At 35.6% G+C, this 13157-nt stretch overlaps 1 protein-coding gene across 7 annotated transcripts in view; it reads left to right on the top strand.

The window, feature by feature from the left end:
* The window catches only part of ERBIN (erbb2 interacting protein), a 115319-nt gene that overhangs the window by 19877 nt on the left and 82285 nt on the right, over nucleotides 1-13157 (top strand). Inside the window, exon 3 of one of the 7 annotated variants that reach the window (XM_053931334.1) lies at nucleotides 3946-4020. The exons of the other annotated variants lie outside the window; for them this stretch is intronic. The gene's annotated coding sequence lies outside the window, so the exon portion shown is untranslated. The remainder of the gene's footprint in view (nucleotides 1-3945; nucleotides 4021-13157) is intronic. 7 annotated transcript variants of the gene reach the window in all.

Here is a 13157-nt window from a genome sequence, read left to right as displayed (position 1 = left end):
ATGACAAATTTTTAACTGCTGAATTTGTATTACAGTAGCTTGTAGGGATGATGCCTAAGAAATGTGAATTATATTTGTTTTCTCTCAAGGAAAGCTGGGAATATTTGCTATACTGGCACTGTCTGATGCACTTGGGTCATAGAGCATGGTCTGTTTGTATTTTAAAGTTGGTACAGCTCTATGTGAGCACTTGTATAGAATGACTTCCATTGCTTCTGCTCTATTTTTCTGCATTATTTGCTTACTTTGAATTCATAACCCATTTTATGGTAATGTATTCAGGTAGCTTTGTGCAAGAAATAAAATTAATTTCAAGAAAATATTTCTGCCCTGGATAAGCTAACTTAAATGCTGTTGTTCTATCTAGGGAAAAGTTAGAGTGATTTGGGTTGGTTTTATTTTTGTGTTGGGGAAGTAATCTTTTTTTTTTCAGTTGAATGTGTATACTGTTGTGGTTCTATATCTTTGTTAATGGTATGTTTAAGGTGGGCTAAGATTGAAAGCATGTTTTTTTTTTTAACTTAATTTTCATTGCATTATTTAATAGCAAATGCACATAGATGCTCAGAAAGGAATCATACCAGAATAAGGAAAAACTGATTAGAATGATGTGGCCCTTTTTTTATTGTCCAGTTTTTGTCCCCTAATTGAAGTGCCACAAAAATCTTTGGTAAATTACAGTATATACTGGAGTAGGATAATACACTGTCTTAGTCCTAATAAAGACTGTTGAGCAAATGCATTTTTTTTATTCTGCTATCACCATCTTTTGCTCTGATTCAAGAATATAGTTAGAATGCACCCACAAATATGTGTAACTAGCCACAGAAAATGTTTGACTTTTGAGAGGGGAAATATTTTAATGGCAAAAATAATGTTTTAAATGCTTAATAATTGCTGAAACTGTGTGCTTGGAAATAGAGATGTTATGATACTTAAATTAGGTACAATTGTGGAAAGACAATACCAGGTGTAGGAACTTTTTATTGAAAATGAATTCATGGGGAAAGAGTGGGTTTTAATGAAAAAAAGTTAGATTTTGAGGAGCATATTCTTTTTTTGAGAGGAAAATCCTATATATGTATGTGTATATATATATATAAAGTACTTGATGATCTGTGTGAGGGCTTCACAATTATTTCTGTAGATCCTTGTTTACAGAATGTTAAGAAGTGCCATTTTTCTCTGTTAAACTTCAGAGATTTCTTTCATAATTCTCTGACTAGAGAGTGATATTATGGAAAAAATTGTCACAAAAGAGAAACAATTTTATCATTTGGATAGGCTGGGACTTCTAGTAAACTGCTACTGCCAAGCTAACCACAAAGTGGAGAGTTCAGGCAGCAGTGCACAGCTTGGATTTAGTGGGTGTTCTTTCTTTTTTATGCTACTAATATTGTTCAATAACATTGATTATGGGTAAGATAATAGGCAAATACACATATTTAAATGTTGCTAATAATTTTATGTTAAATTAGAACATTGCTTTATAATCCTAGTGTCATTGTGAATCTGCTTGTTTTTACTTGGAAACATGCTTAGATCTAGATTTTGTTTCTTGCTTTGCAGTAGTTTGCTCTTAAGTCTAGTCCCCTTTTCATTCCTAACAGTTGATTCATTAGCAGCTGTGATTAATGAGTCTTTATTGGAGGAAGAAAATCTCTACCTGCTAAAAAGAACAGGATTGTGAAGGAAATGCTTTTTGATAAGCTTGTGGCTGCACACATAGCTTCAATAGCTGAATTGTAAAGCATGCTGTAATGAAAAATTTACTGTAGGCATTACAAAAGACCTAATAAGTGTTCCTCACGTTTTGTGATCATCTTGAATAGAGGCATTTTAATGCCAATTTTTAGTGCATGTTCTCTGGCTTCTCAAAAGCTTTTTGTAATGAGTAGGTTTCTGGAAAAGTTGCTGTATTTGTCAAGCTGCTAAATTCATAGTGAGCACAATGTTAAATGCTTAGATCCAATGTAAACGTAATGTATCAACATGTATTTACAGGTACTGAAATATGACATGGAAATAGAAACCATAAACAAGTTTTTACTTGAGAACAGCCAAAGTATATGAAAGAAACATAAGACTAAAAGTTGTCAGAGTTCTTTTATTTTTTTTAACTTTTTGTAGTTGTCTGATAGGTGAATTTGACAAAACTCTGTAATCTTCACTCTTAAGAGTGTATAGCAGCTTCTTTTGAGATGTATTTGGAGTATATTTGGTCTTTCGACAATGCTTTATTTAAGGATGCAATTTTGAAGCTGTGTGATTACAGTTAGTTAAGAAAATTCCTATTTCATTGTCTTGCTATCAAGACTTCCACCTGAATAAAGAAAATTGTTGACTAAAAAGGATCCCCTGTATCCCATCCCTTTGGTGTTCTTGTGACTTATTTATTTTGGACATGTTCCAAGATTCTTACATAAACTCTGGTTTGCTTATTTAATCTCTGAGCTGTCTTGACTTGCTGATTCATTTCTCCTTGTAGGAATAAATGCTGCCCCAAATTCTCCCCCTTCATAGTTATATTTGACAAGTTATGGCATGAAATGCCTGCTCAAACATATCTCAGCTGTGTTTCAGCTGTGAAGGTTAAACTAGTCAGCATGAGATATATTTTATCTTGGCAATACACTTGGGGAACTCATTGTTCTGTGACCCTCGTGTTCCCTATAGTGTAGGTGAGGTTATGGACATGCTGTCTCTATAACTCACATGTTTCTCAGACCCATAGGCACTTCCATTAACATATTCTAGACTGCTTTGTTGAATGTTTTTTTCTTTAGGTCACAGAAGGAATAGTAGTTAGTTTGTCCCTTAAAATGTGTGCCCTGCTAAAGAGTCTAAAGGAGATTAGGTTATCATAAGGTGGACTTGTGTAACAAGCTTGCTGGCTGTCACATGGTCAGAATTGGGTATTATAAGGAAAGCATCCTGCCTCCATAGAGGCAACTTTGTTTAAATCTGTGCAAAAGGTAGATGTTGGGATACTCATGCTTGCATTATGTAAGCAGTTCTTGAATCTTGCTTGTCAATTTAGCAGCTAGCAAATAAAAAACTTCTTAAACAGTGTCATAAATGTGTGGTGGTGTCAGAGGGGAAGTGTGCAGAGAACATTCTGGCTTCCTCTTCCCTCTATCCTTTTCCATCTGCATTATTCCATGGAGATAGAATCAAGTGCTACCTAATGTAGGCAAGTTAACTTGCTTTTGACAGTTGTCTTTGAATGTCAGTGCCTATTTATTCAGTTAAGATACTGCTTCTGTGTCAGTCACACACCTCTCTGGCAATTTCCTCCTTTCCTTTTGTTCCTTGTTTCCCCCGCTAACCCCAGGATATTTTTTTCATAATGGTCCAGTTGTATACATTATAATATGAAAGTATATTTTCCTCCTTCTGGGAAGAAGTGATGGTGAAACTGAATTGTCTGATAGAATAGCTCACTTTCAGTGATGTCATAAGCAGCTGTGGGTAGTTGTAATGGATGTGCCGTAGTTTGTTTTTCTGCCAAAATACTTGTCTTAATTGTATGAGTTTACAAATTTAATTGTACAAGCTTATATAAAAATTATGATTTTCTTCCTGTATCATTGCTGTGTCAGAAGGATCGTACAACAATGGTGTGGAGAGCTGGATAGATGTTTTATAGAATTCTACATCAGAATGAGAAATACTGGATTTCATTAAATAAGACCAGGTAAATTTGAAGCTAGCCAATCTGCATCAAGTTCAGTCCAAAGAAGCCTTGTACATAGAAAGCAAAAAGAATGAGTTGCTTTGATTTATAGGGAAGGAGTAGCATGGTAAGTAAGTGCTGTGTGTTTTGGAATGCTATTGATGATGCTGTACTATAGATTACATATCTCTGAAGACTCTAGCCATCCAAGACAGACAGACAGGCAGTCGTGTTTTTATAAATGGACAAAAACCATACTGTTTCTGCAGGTCCAAGTGGTCTTCTGATACTTCTGTTGATAAGCAAATGAGGACAAAGATGATAAGAGTGAGCTAGCTGACTAGGTAAGTGGTGTAAAAGGAGTGGGTTTTCCTGTTATGAACCAGCAGCTTGATTTTAGGGTGAAAAGAGATGACAGATTTTCCTCAAAGAAAAAAGACTTGAAGTAAACATCAGTTACAGAAAAGAGGCAAGTAGAATATCTCTTAAACACGTGCAGAAGGAAAAATATCCAACTTCTTTCTAATACAAATGCAAGATACTGGAAATACTGCTCATGAAAGACTGATGAATAATTCTATAATTAAGAAAAAAGTGTTAAGTACTCAGTTTGAAGGAGAAAAGAAAACGCTTAAGGTTGATCTGTGTAGTGTCGCTGACCCATGGTAGAAAAAGTGATGTGTTTGGTGGTTAAAATAGCTGCTTGTAATTTAGGAATGGCAAAGTGAAGAAAAAGGACAATTCTATTTTGATGAGAACTGAAAATAAAAAAAAATAACATCAATTGGTTTTCCCTGTGGCCACAGCAGAAATAGCTTGCTATGGACTATCAAATTGCAGTTATATACAGGATGACTAACTCCCTAAGTACAGGAAACTTAATTTTATGTGCAGTTGGTCTTGTACTACTAATATTAAAATGTTCATTAAAAAAGATGATGGATGCGGTATTTTTAGAAGTAATTATAAAAGTATTTGGAGTCACACCTATTATTGAAAGGAGCCGAATAACTAGTAGTGTATTTAAAACCTCCTTGTTTTTGATAATGCATAAATGACTGTGAATTGACTTTGATTGTACGTAATAAACATGAAGTTTAATCAGCAGCATTTATTTGTTCCTTTTTATAAAGATCACTTGGAAGCCATTCAGTGAAATCATCTGTATAGAAATTCCTTTTCTACTAAGTTTTGAAGGGAAATCAGTTAAAGGATGTTTTACTAGATGCTTAGAAAACATTGAATCTAAAACAGGCTAATACAGTAGTGAGAAGTGTGCATCTGTTAATTAAATGAAGGGGGGGAAAGCTATAGCAATGAATTGTGGGTTAGAAGAGGAAGACTTCAGAAAGTAAAGGATGATGGGGGTCTATCTAAGATATCTAGGAGGCTAATATTAGGACCACTAAAGTGAATGAGAATAAGATAAAATATACCAAAATATACTTACTTCTTATAAATTTAAAATATATGTTTAATTTGCTTGGCAAAATAGGAGACTTTTTTAATTATGAAAGTTGAGAAGAACTTGATGATCAACTGACAAATGGTTCACATTTTAAATTTTTTGATAATTTGGAAAATTGTTTGATTGTAATCCTGTAATTAGATAGGTTCATTCTGGATTTATAGAAGAGGATTAATATTTTCCCCAGATATCATGTAAAACTCTTGTTTTACTCTTGTGCTTCCTTTCTCTACCCCTTGAACTAATTGTCTAAGTGAGAAAGGAGCACTGCTTACCTTTTGCATTATCTGCTGCTGTTTGAGGATACAAATCTGCTTGATTTGACTCTTGGCTAGGTGGAGAAGCCTCTCTGGTCTTTCTGCTAATACCAAGCCATTTTAAATTCAACCAAGAGAATGTTCTTGCTCAGTTTAGATGTTTGTATGGTTTCTGCTTCAGTCCTTCCTTACTTTTTGTGCTGAAATGCAGACTTCAAGTAAAAAGTATTCCAGAGTTATTCTGAATCTCTATTCACAGTTAAAAATGCTGTAATTTATTTTGGAATAATACCTCCCCTTGAATCCAGAGGTAAAACTTTCTGAAAGTTTGGACCTTTTATAGTAGGTCTGTTTCATGTAGGGCCATGAAAATGATTGGAGGGCTAAGGCACCTCTTCCGTGAAGACAGGCTGAGAGAGTTGGGGTTCTTCAGACTGGAAAAGAGAAGACACAGAAACCTTACAGCACCTTTCAGTATCTGGAGGATGCCTACAATAAAGATGGAGAGGGACTTTTTGCAAGAGTGTGTGGTGATAGGAGAAGGGGGAGTGGCTTTAAACGGAAAGAGGGTAGGTTTAAATTGGATATTGGAAAGAAATTCTTTCCTGTGAGGATTGTGAGGCACTGAAACAGGTTGCCCAGAGGAGCTAGGAATGACCCATCTCAGACTAGATCAGGCTTTGAGCAACCTGATATAGTGGAAAGTGCTTTTGCCTGTGGCAAAATGGTTGGAACTAATGATCTTTAAGGTCCCTTCCAGCACCAGCCATTCTATGATTCTGTAGCTGACCTAATTGGAGCACAAGGGGGAAAAAATTTACCTTCTTGCAGATATCAAGAAAATCGGTTGCCTCCTGCCTCTCATGGTAGAATTGTGGGCTTGTTCTTCTCCCTGAATAAAAAAAATTAGGACTCAAAGTATTTCTTCACTTGGATGGTATGTTTTTTATTAAACTTAAATTGTATTTTTGCTTACTATGATTTGGAACAGTAAAGAAACAGACCAGGGAGATATGTCTGCTTTAAATTTTCTTTTTAGAAAGCCTAAATGTTTGTACCAGCATAGCTGTCCTATTTGTTTTTTATACATGTATTTGTAGAGGTGTAACATATGTAGTGCATTTCCATTCAGGATGGGTAAAAACAATTTTTTCCAAAGCATTATGATTAGCCTTTGTGTAATCTAAAGGACTTTCAGTAAACAAACTGGAATTGCCTCTCATGATTCAACACAAGTGTAGGATAGACAACAGGTTGATTGTCCTTCAGAACAGGTTAGGGTGACTTAGCTCAGTAGAGGAGCACATGATGTGGGGGATGGTGATGGTAAACACTGTTTAGTTTGATGAGCAGTAGTATTTCCACAACAGCAGCCTGGAAGCTGTTGGGATTTTATTTATAAGCGTTGTTGTGAAGGCAAGAAGCAAGGAAAATGCAGTGAATACTTTTTATATATCTCTGTGGGAATGCTGTGGATAGTTACTGTGAAAAATGGGTGAAGCTAGATGTCTTGGTTTGAAAAGACAGGTGTTTGCTAAGGAAGGCAGGAGCCTCCCCTGAAATAGAAAATGTAAAACCCCTCCCTCCGAATTATTATAATTTTTGAAATTAAGAGGCTCTCAGGCAAAGATATGGGAATAGGAATAACAGTTCTTTACTAGGAAAATTAAAAATACAAATGCAATAGTACAACAAAAAAAACCCTTCTGACCAAAGTCAGAATGTGACTTGACACCTTGTGGTGTCGGTGTTGGTAGCAGTTTGATTAAATGTTGGCTGCAGTCCTCCTGGAGTGACAGCTGTGGTTCTGTTGAAGCAGTGATCCTGTAGAAGGGTGGAATTTTCTTCTGAAGGTCCTGTGGTGGTGTAGATGGGCCTGGTCTTCCTCTGTGAATCCAGTGGAGAAGACAGCTGCTCCTCTTGGAATCCAGTGGGAAAAGGCTGACTTTGGTCTTCCAGATCTCTCATTATATCCAGGTAGGAATGTTCGGCTCCTCTGGGCATCGTATCTCCCAGTGGATGATGTAATTTTATCAGTCATGCAGTGAGGCTCAATGGCCCATTAACAGAAGATCTCTCTGGAGGGAGGATTGGTTGTGGGGGAGATAAAGAAAACTGCCCAATTAACAGAGGATAACTTCCCCACCTCTAACAGATGGGAAATAGAATATCCCCAGACCATATCTTACAACACAGGAGACTGGATAGGTGGTGGTAGAAGCTAACTTTATTGACTGAGGAGTCTCCCTTTTGATTTTGAATGAGAAAATAGTTTAAAAAATAAGAGAAATAAACTGCTTATATCATCACAGGAAAAGGGGCAAAATAGGAGTACTTAAACCAACAATACAGTTAAGCAGTGTTCTAGAAATTAGTTTTGTAGCAAGTTTGGGAGTTAAGGTTTTGTTTTGGGTGTTTGGGGCTGGGGACGGATGTGACTACAGGGATTCAAAGGATGAAGAAGGAAGGAGAATTGTGGGCCAGAGTAATGGACAGGGTACTGGTGATTTTCAGAAGTAAGCAAAGCATGTGATAAACTCAACCATCAGCAACAATGTTTTTATGTTTGGTTTTATATGCATTGAATGTAAGTTGACAATTCCCAGCTGTGCTTATCATCTGGATGATAACACTCTTTGAGATGGAAGCATGTCAGGGACACTAGTATTAGAAAGGCAGGGGAAGCAAATTATGGTATGGAAAAAAATACATTGAAACAGAAGAAACAGTGGAAGAGTGGAGAGGAGTGGACTGACCAACAGCAGAAGAAATCACAGTGGTATGATAAGGAAGCAAGAGAGGTGACTCTTTAGGGGCTCTCATGATTATTGAAGACTTTGTCACTGGAAGGATCACCTGTAGACCTGTACTAGGTCTCTGAGAAGTCTTGGACTGATAGGAGATATCAGCAATCCAACCCAGCTTTTCTTTTCCCTTTTTTGTATTTTGGTATTTCCCTTTTCCTTATTTTCCTTTTTAGTTCCATACCTCTGAAAGAGTCAAATTTTTACTTAGGGTCAGTACTCCTCATTTTCAAGCATGTGAACTGTAGTTTTCTTCACATGTATTTAAAGCAAACAGTAACCATAGGAGATAAAGATTTGGTATCTGTAGGGTGCGATTACCCACACATTTTTACATCTAGCAAGATTTAAGTTTTAGGCTCATTAGACTTAAACTAGTGAGTAGGTGATAGATAAATTGGTTAAGCTCTGTTTCAGTATTTGCTATTACAGATTTAGATGCTGGTCTGCTAGTCTAGTCAAAGCTGTTGAAAATGTTTCTTTTTAAATGAGGTGCTAATAACACTACTGCTATCTAACTGCTAATGCTCATTCTGGTTTCTTTATGTGCCATACTGTTAATGTTTATTCTCAGCCCAGTCTCTTGTGAACACCAGAAAAGATTAAATTCATGTGCATTATTTTTTGGATTTCTGTAATTTTATGGGAAAGCTGGACTATATGCATTGTCATAGAGCACATACATTAATACTGTTGAGTGATTTTGTCCATCATTTTAAATCTGTCTAAATTCTAAACCCTTAATGGTATTAAAATGAAAGCTGGTATCTAGAATGAAATAAGTCCATTAATCTCACTATTGATCTTTAGTACTGAGGTTTTTTCCATACTAGAAAATATTCTAGTGCTTTTTCAACTGTTAACTGAGCTGACTGGCATGTTAGGAATCAACCTGTTGGAAAGGGTTGATTTTACGGTCTTTTTTAGTTACTGTGTCTTGCTGCTGGACAGAATATTGCATAGAGGTGTAATCTAAAGCAGTTTTTCTCCTAGAAATTGGAATCCAGTAATCTGCACATAAACAGGTGGCTTCCTTTATTGCTAGGAAAGCTTTGAATACAGACTTAATTGATTTGCCCAGATCTTGTACTAGCTTATTGAAGATCTGGAAGATTCAGAGAACTTAGATTAAACAGATGTTAGGTTGTTTTCAAAGCTCAGAACTGAGAATGGACCAGTGTCTAGAAGCCAGAAACCCCTAAGAACATCCATTGTTTGGCTATCAGATTTAATAATGCATTTCAAATATTACTGGAAGACCTTTTGAACTGGAATGGGCAACTACAGCGAAAAGGATTTTGGAAGATGTATGGATATAATATTCAAATGCATTTTAGGGCATACATTTTGGTAGTGCTTCTATCAGTATATGATACTTCAGACTACACACAAACAGCCTTTCTGCATGTGATGCTATGTTGGTTTAAATTAAACTTAAAAAAAGGGTAAGAACTGAGACAAAAAAATCCTCACTGCAATCTCATTATTGAAGGGAATATAATAAACTCATATGCTGCTCCTTTCCAGAGACTACCGTCCATACATGGTTTTTAAGTAACTATTGTGGGTTTGTTTTTTTTTTTTTTTTTTTCAGATTGAGAAGCTATGTCCACATTGGTTACTTCAAATTCAATCAGCAGAGGGTTTTTTTTAGGCAGGAACAACTAGGGCTATTTTCCAGTCATAAATTCAGCATATTAATTTCCTTAAAATATATTGTGAGCTGGGGATTAATTACCTTGCAGCTCTGTAATTTCAAACAACATTTTTTTTATTACCTTAATAAGCTGTTTGCCTTTTAGTTCAGGTATGGGCCCTGGATTGTTTTGTGTGTTAGAGGAGGATTGTTATCCTATTACATAGCAAAAATCCAGGGGGATTCTATAGCTTCTTTTAATCTGTGAAACAAATCACCTTAACAGTGTTTGCAGAATATAAATTAGCTGCAACAAAGGGGTTGAGCAGTTTTAAATTGTTGATTAAAAGTGACAATTGTGCTCCATCATTGTTTCTCAGGCAGGTAGTGAGATCTGACAGCGAGCCAAGGCTTAGTGTTTAGAAATCGGCTCAAACCATGAGATTAGGCAGTAGCATTAGTCTTTTTGAGAGTAATGTGATAATGTCACAGAGTTACAGATCATACCTCGGTGACAGATGGTGCATGCCTGTGTGAAGTGTAGTAGAGTAAAAATACTTACTGGTTTGATGTTTTATATGTTTAGTCATAATCTGTAGCTGTTGTAGTTAGTTAAAAATTTAATATCAATTCAAACAGGAAACACCAGCTTCCAGGAAGACACCTGTTCAATTGCCCAGAGCTTACAAATAAGTTTTGATACTGGACATTTGCCTTCAGATCAGTGTGTTTTTAAAAATTCATATCTCTGATTCTTCTTTGTTGCTGCTTGACTGTATAATTTCCATTTTCAATATAGAAATGTATTATTCCTCCTGGTGTGTTTGTTACTGTTTACAGACAACACTGACTTTCAAGTTGGCATGTGCAATAATTGACAATTTAAGCTCTAATAAGTATCTGATGGTTCTTTTTTTTATTTAAACCCACTCAGACAAGCAATTACACAGAAATATTTTTGTTTCTCTTCACATGTTAAGAGCACAGCTGAAGTTAATTTCCTTCGTGGCTATGAATATTTAGCAATTTTGCAAGCATGTTGTCAGATTGCTGATTGTAGTTGTAATCAAACTGGCCAGTGATGTCTCCTAATTCAATTTTGTAAAGCAGTGAGGAACAAAATAAAAGCAGATGGAAGTAAAAGGTTCATAATAGCAATTGTTAATTGGAAAGTTATGCACATGTTGGGGAGGGAAATGACATCTAAAAATAGCTTTAAATGTTGCTTGACTAGCACTGCTCACCTCTGCCCTGAAAGGAAAGGGAACTCAGGAATTTACATACCCTAACAATGACTTGGCTGGTAGTGTGAGATCTATAATTAAGTATACAATTATATACAACAGCAACTGTTTGCTGTTAGTTTCTTTTATTTTTGAGATCATTTAAATATGAAATCTCCATTATGATATAAATTTTTGTTTCTTAACAATGTGAAATATAAAAGACTCATCCAATTCCTAATATCAATTTCATAACATATTAAGACAACTTAGATCTTATTACTTCTAAGAATTCCGTATTTTATGCATAATTTGGTAATTTCTAGTATAAAGCCTTAGCTGTTTAACAGGTCAAACTGTGTTGTAGTATCTTCTGGACCAACCAGTAGCCATAAAAGGCCACAGACACAAGATGAATTCAAACATTTGATGCCACAAACATTCTCAGAATTGTTAAAATTTGTAGTCCGAATTCTGTCATGACCATCTGTATTTTATTGGTTTGAAACAGCTCTAGAGTTTGGTTTTGTGCATAAGCTGTGTCATAACTGGCAGAGTATCTGCCTGAATGCAGGAGGTGTTATCAAATGTCTATCTGACTGCCTAGGTTTTAAATGGAGATAAATATACCATCTTTATTGGTCTTGCTATTGGGGTGTAAGCAATAGGTGGTTCATCTGCAGTGCAGGGAGCCTATACTCAAAATGTTGTCCAAGAGGACTTGAACCTTAGGTCGATTGTCTTTCAGGACAAGAATACACTGTCTGTGACAATCTTGGGTTCATTCAGATGGAGGACTTATTCTAGGATTTACTTGATTAAGTTTCACATGTTTTTGGAGAATTGAGTATACAGGTTTTTATTCCTTGCGCTTTCTCTCATCCTTGCATATGCTTGCTTTAATATCTAAATTGCTTCTTTTTTCCTCATATTAAGTAGCTAACATGTTATCTGTTAGTGACTCAGCATCTACTTAAAGCAATATTTAGACAAGTGCTGTTTGCACACAGAAGTGTGGGTGTTGGCTGCCACCAGCATTTTATATATGCCCATGGTCTCTATAAGACTTGGTGCCATATTTCTGAAGTACTGCACAAATAAAATTAGATAAGCCTCCCTGAAGTATTTCAATATCTAATAAAAGATATGAGTGTGATGAAGTAGGGGAGGAAAAAGGGTTTATCTGATGAATGGCAGTATGCAAAAAGAAATTAGGATCATGATAACAGCATAATACAAGTGAGCCACCTACTTAATTTTGATCAAGTATGACTTTTCTAGAAACAGTGGTGTACGTTCTGGTGTTGTTTAGTATATATATATACTAGTATTATATATATATATATACTACTATTAGTAGTATATATATATTATTAGTATATTATACTACTATTATTATACTATATATATATATATATACTACTATTTAGTATATATATATATATGACTGAGTTTTGTGATTTTAGTTATAATTATTACAACGGATTCAATTGGCATATTATTTTATGTATTCTTATTCTCTTAGTCACTTGTTTTCCAAATTTTCCACATTCCTCATCTTTCCCCTCATCAGTCTCTCTTGTTCTGCAGTGAAAAAAAGCTGAGTTCTGACCACATTTGCTGTGGCTAACAACAATAGGACTGAAAAAGCTTTGACCTTTTGGAGTGGTTACTGTCTAGGATCCATGTGCTGATGGAAAACTAAAGAATGAAGGGGTGCAGGATGAACAGGAACATGGCCACATCGGAGTATAGGGTGAGGGCACCAGATCTAAATAGTTTTCTCTTGGATTTGCAGTCTCTCTTGTTATACTAAGTGCTTGTGTCACGTTGTTTGTGGTGTTAATTGGCCTTCTGATATCACATAGATATGTTCAGTTATCTCAAAAGTTAATGTCAGTTCAGTAGCAGTGGAAATCTTTGGAATGGCTGAAGCTTGTGTGAAAGTTATAGCTTGAAAAAAAATCTTTTTTTCTTTTTAATTCCTATATTAAATCAAGTTGGATTCTTTCTGTTGCCACTAAAAACAGAGCTTCTTCAGGGTTAACTGGACCTCAGTGTGTAGCTTGGCACAGCTGCTGACTTTTAGTCAT

The sequence above is a fragment of the Vidua chalybeata genome, chromosome Z (genome assembly GCF_026979565.1).
Source record: "Vidua chalybeata isolate OUT-0048 chromosome Z, bVidCha1 merged haplotype, whole genome shotgun sequence".
Taxonomy (NCBI): Eukaryota; Metazoa; Chordata; class Aves; order Passeriformes; family Viduidae; genus Vidua; species Vidua chalybeata.
The sequence above is the reverse complement of the archived record's forward strand: the minus strand, read 5'-3'. Positions and strand labels throughout refer to the sequence as shown.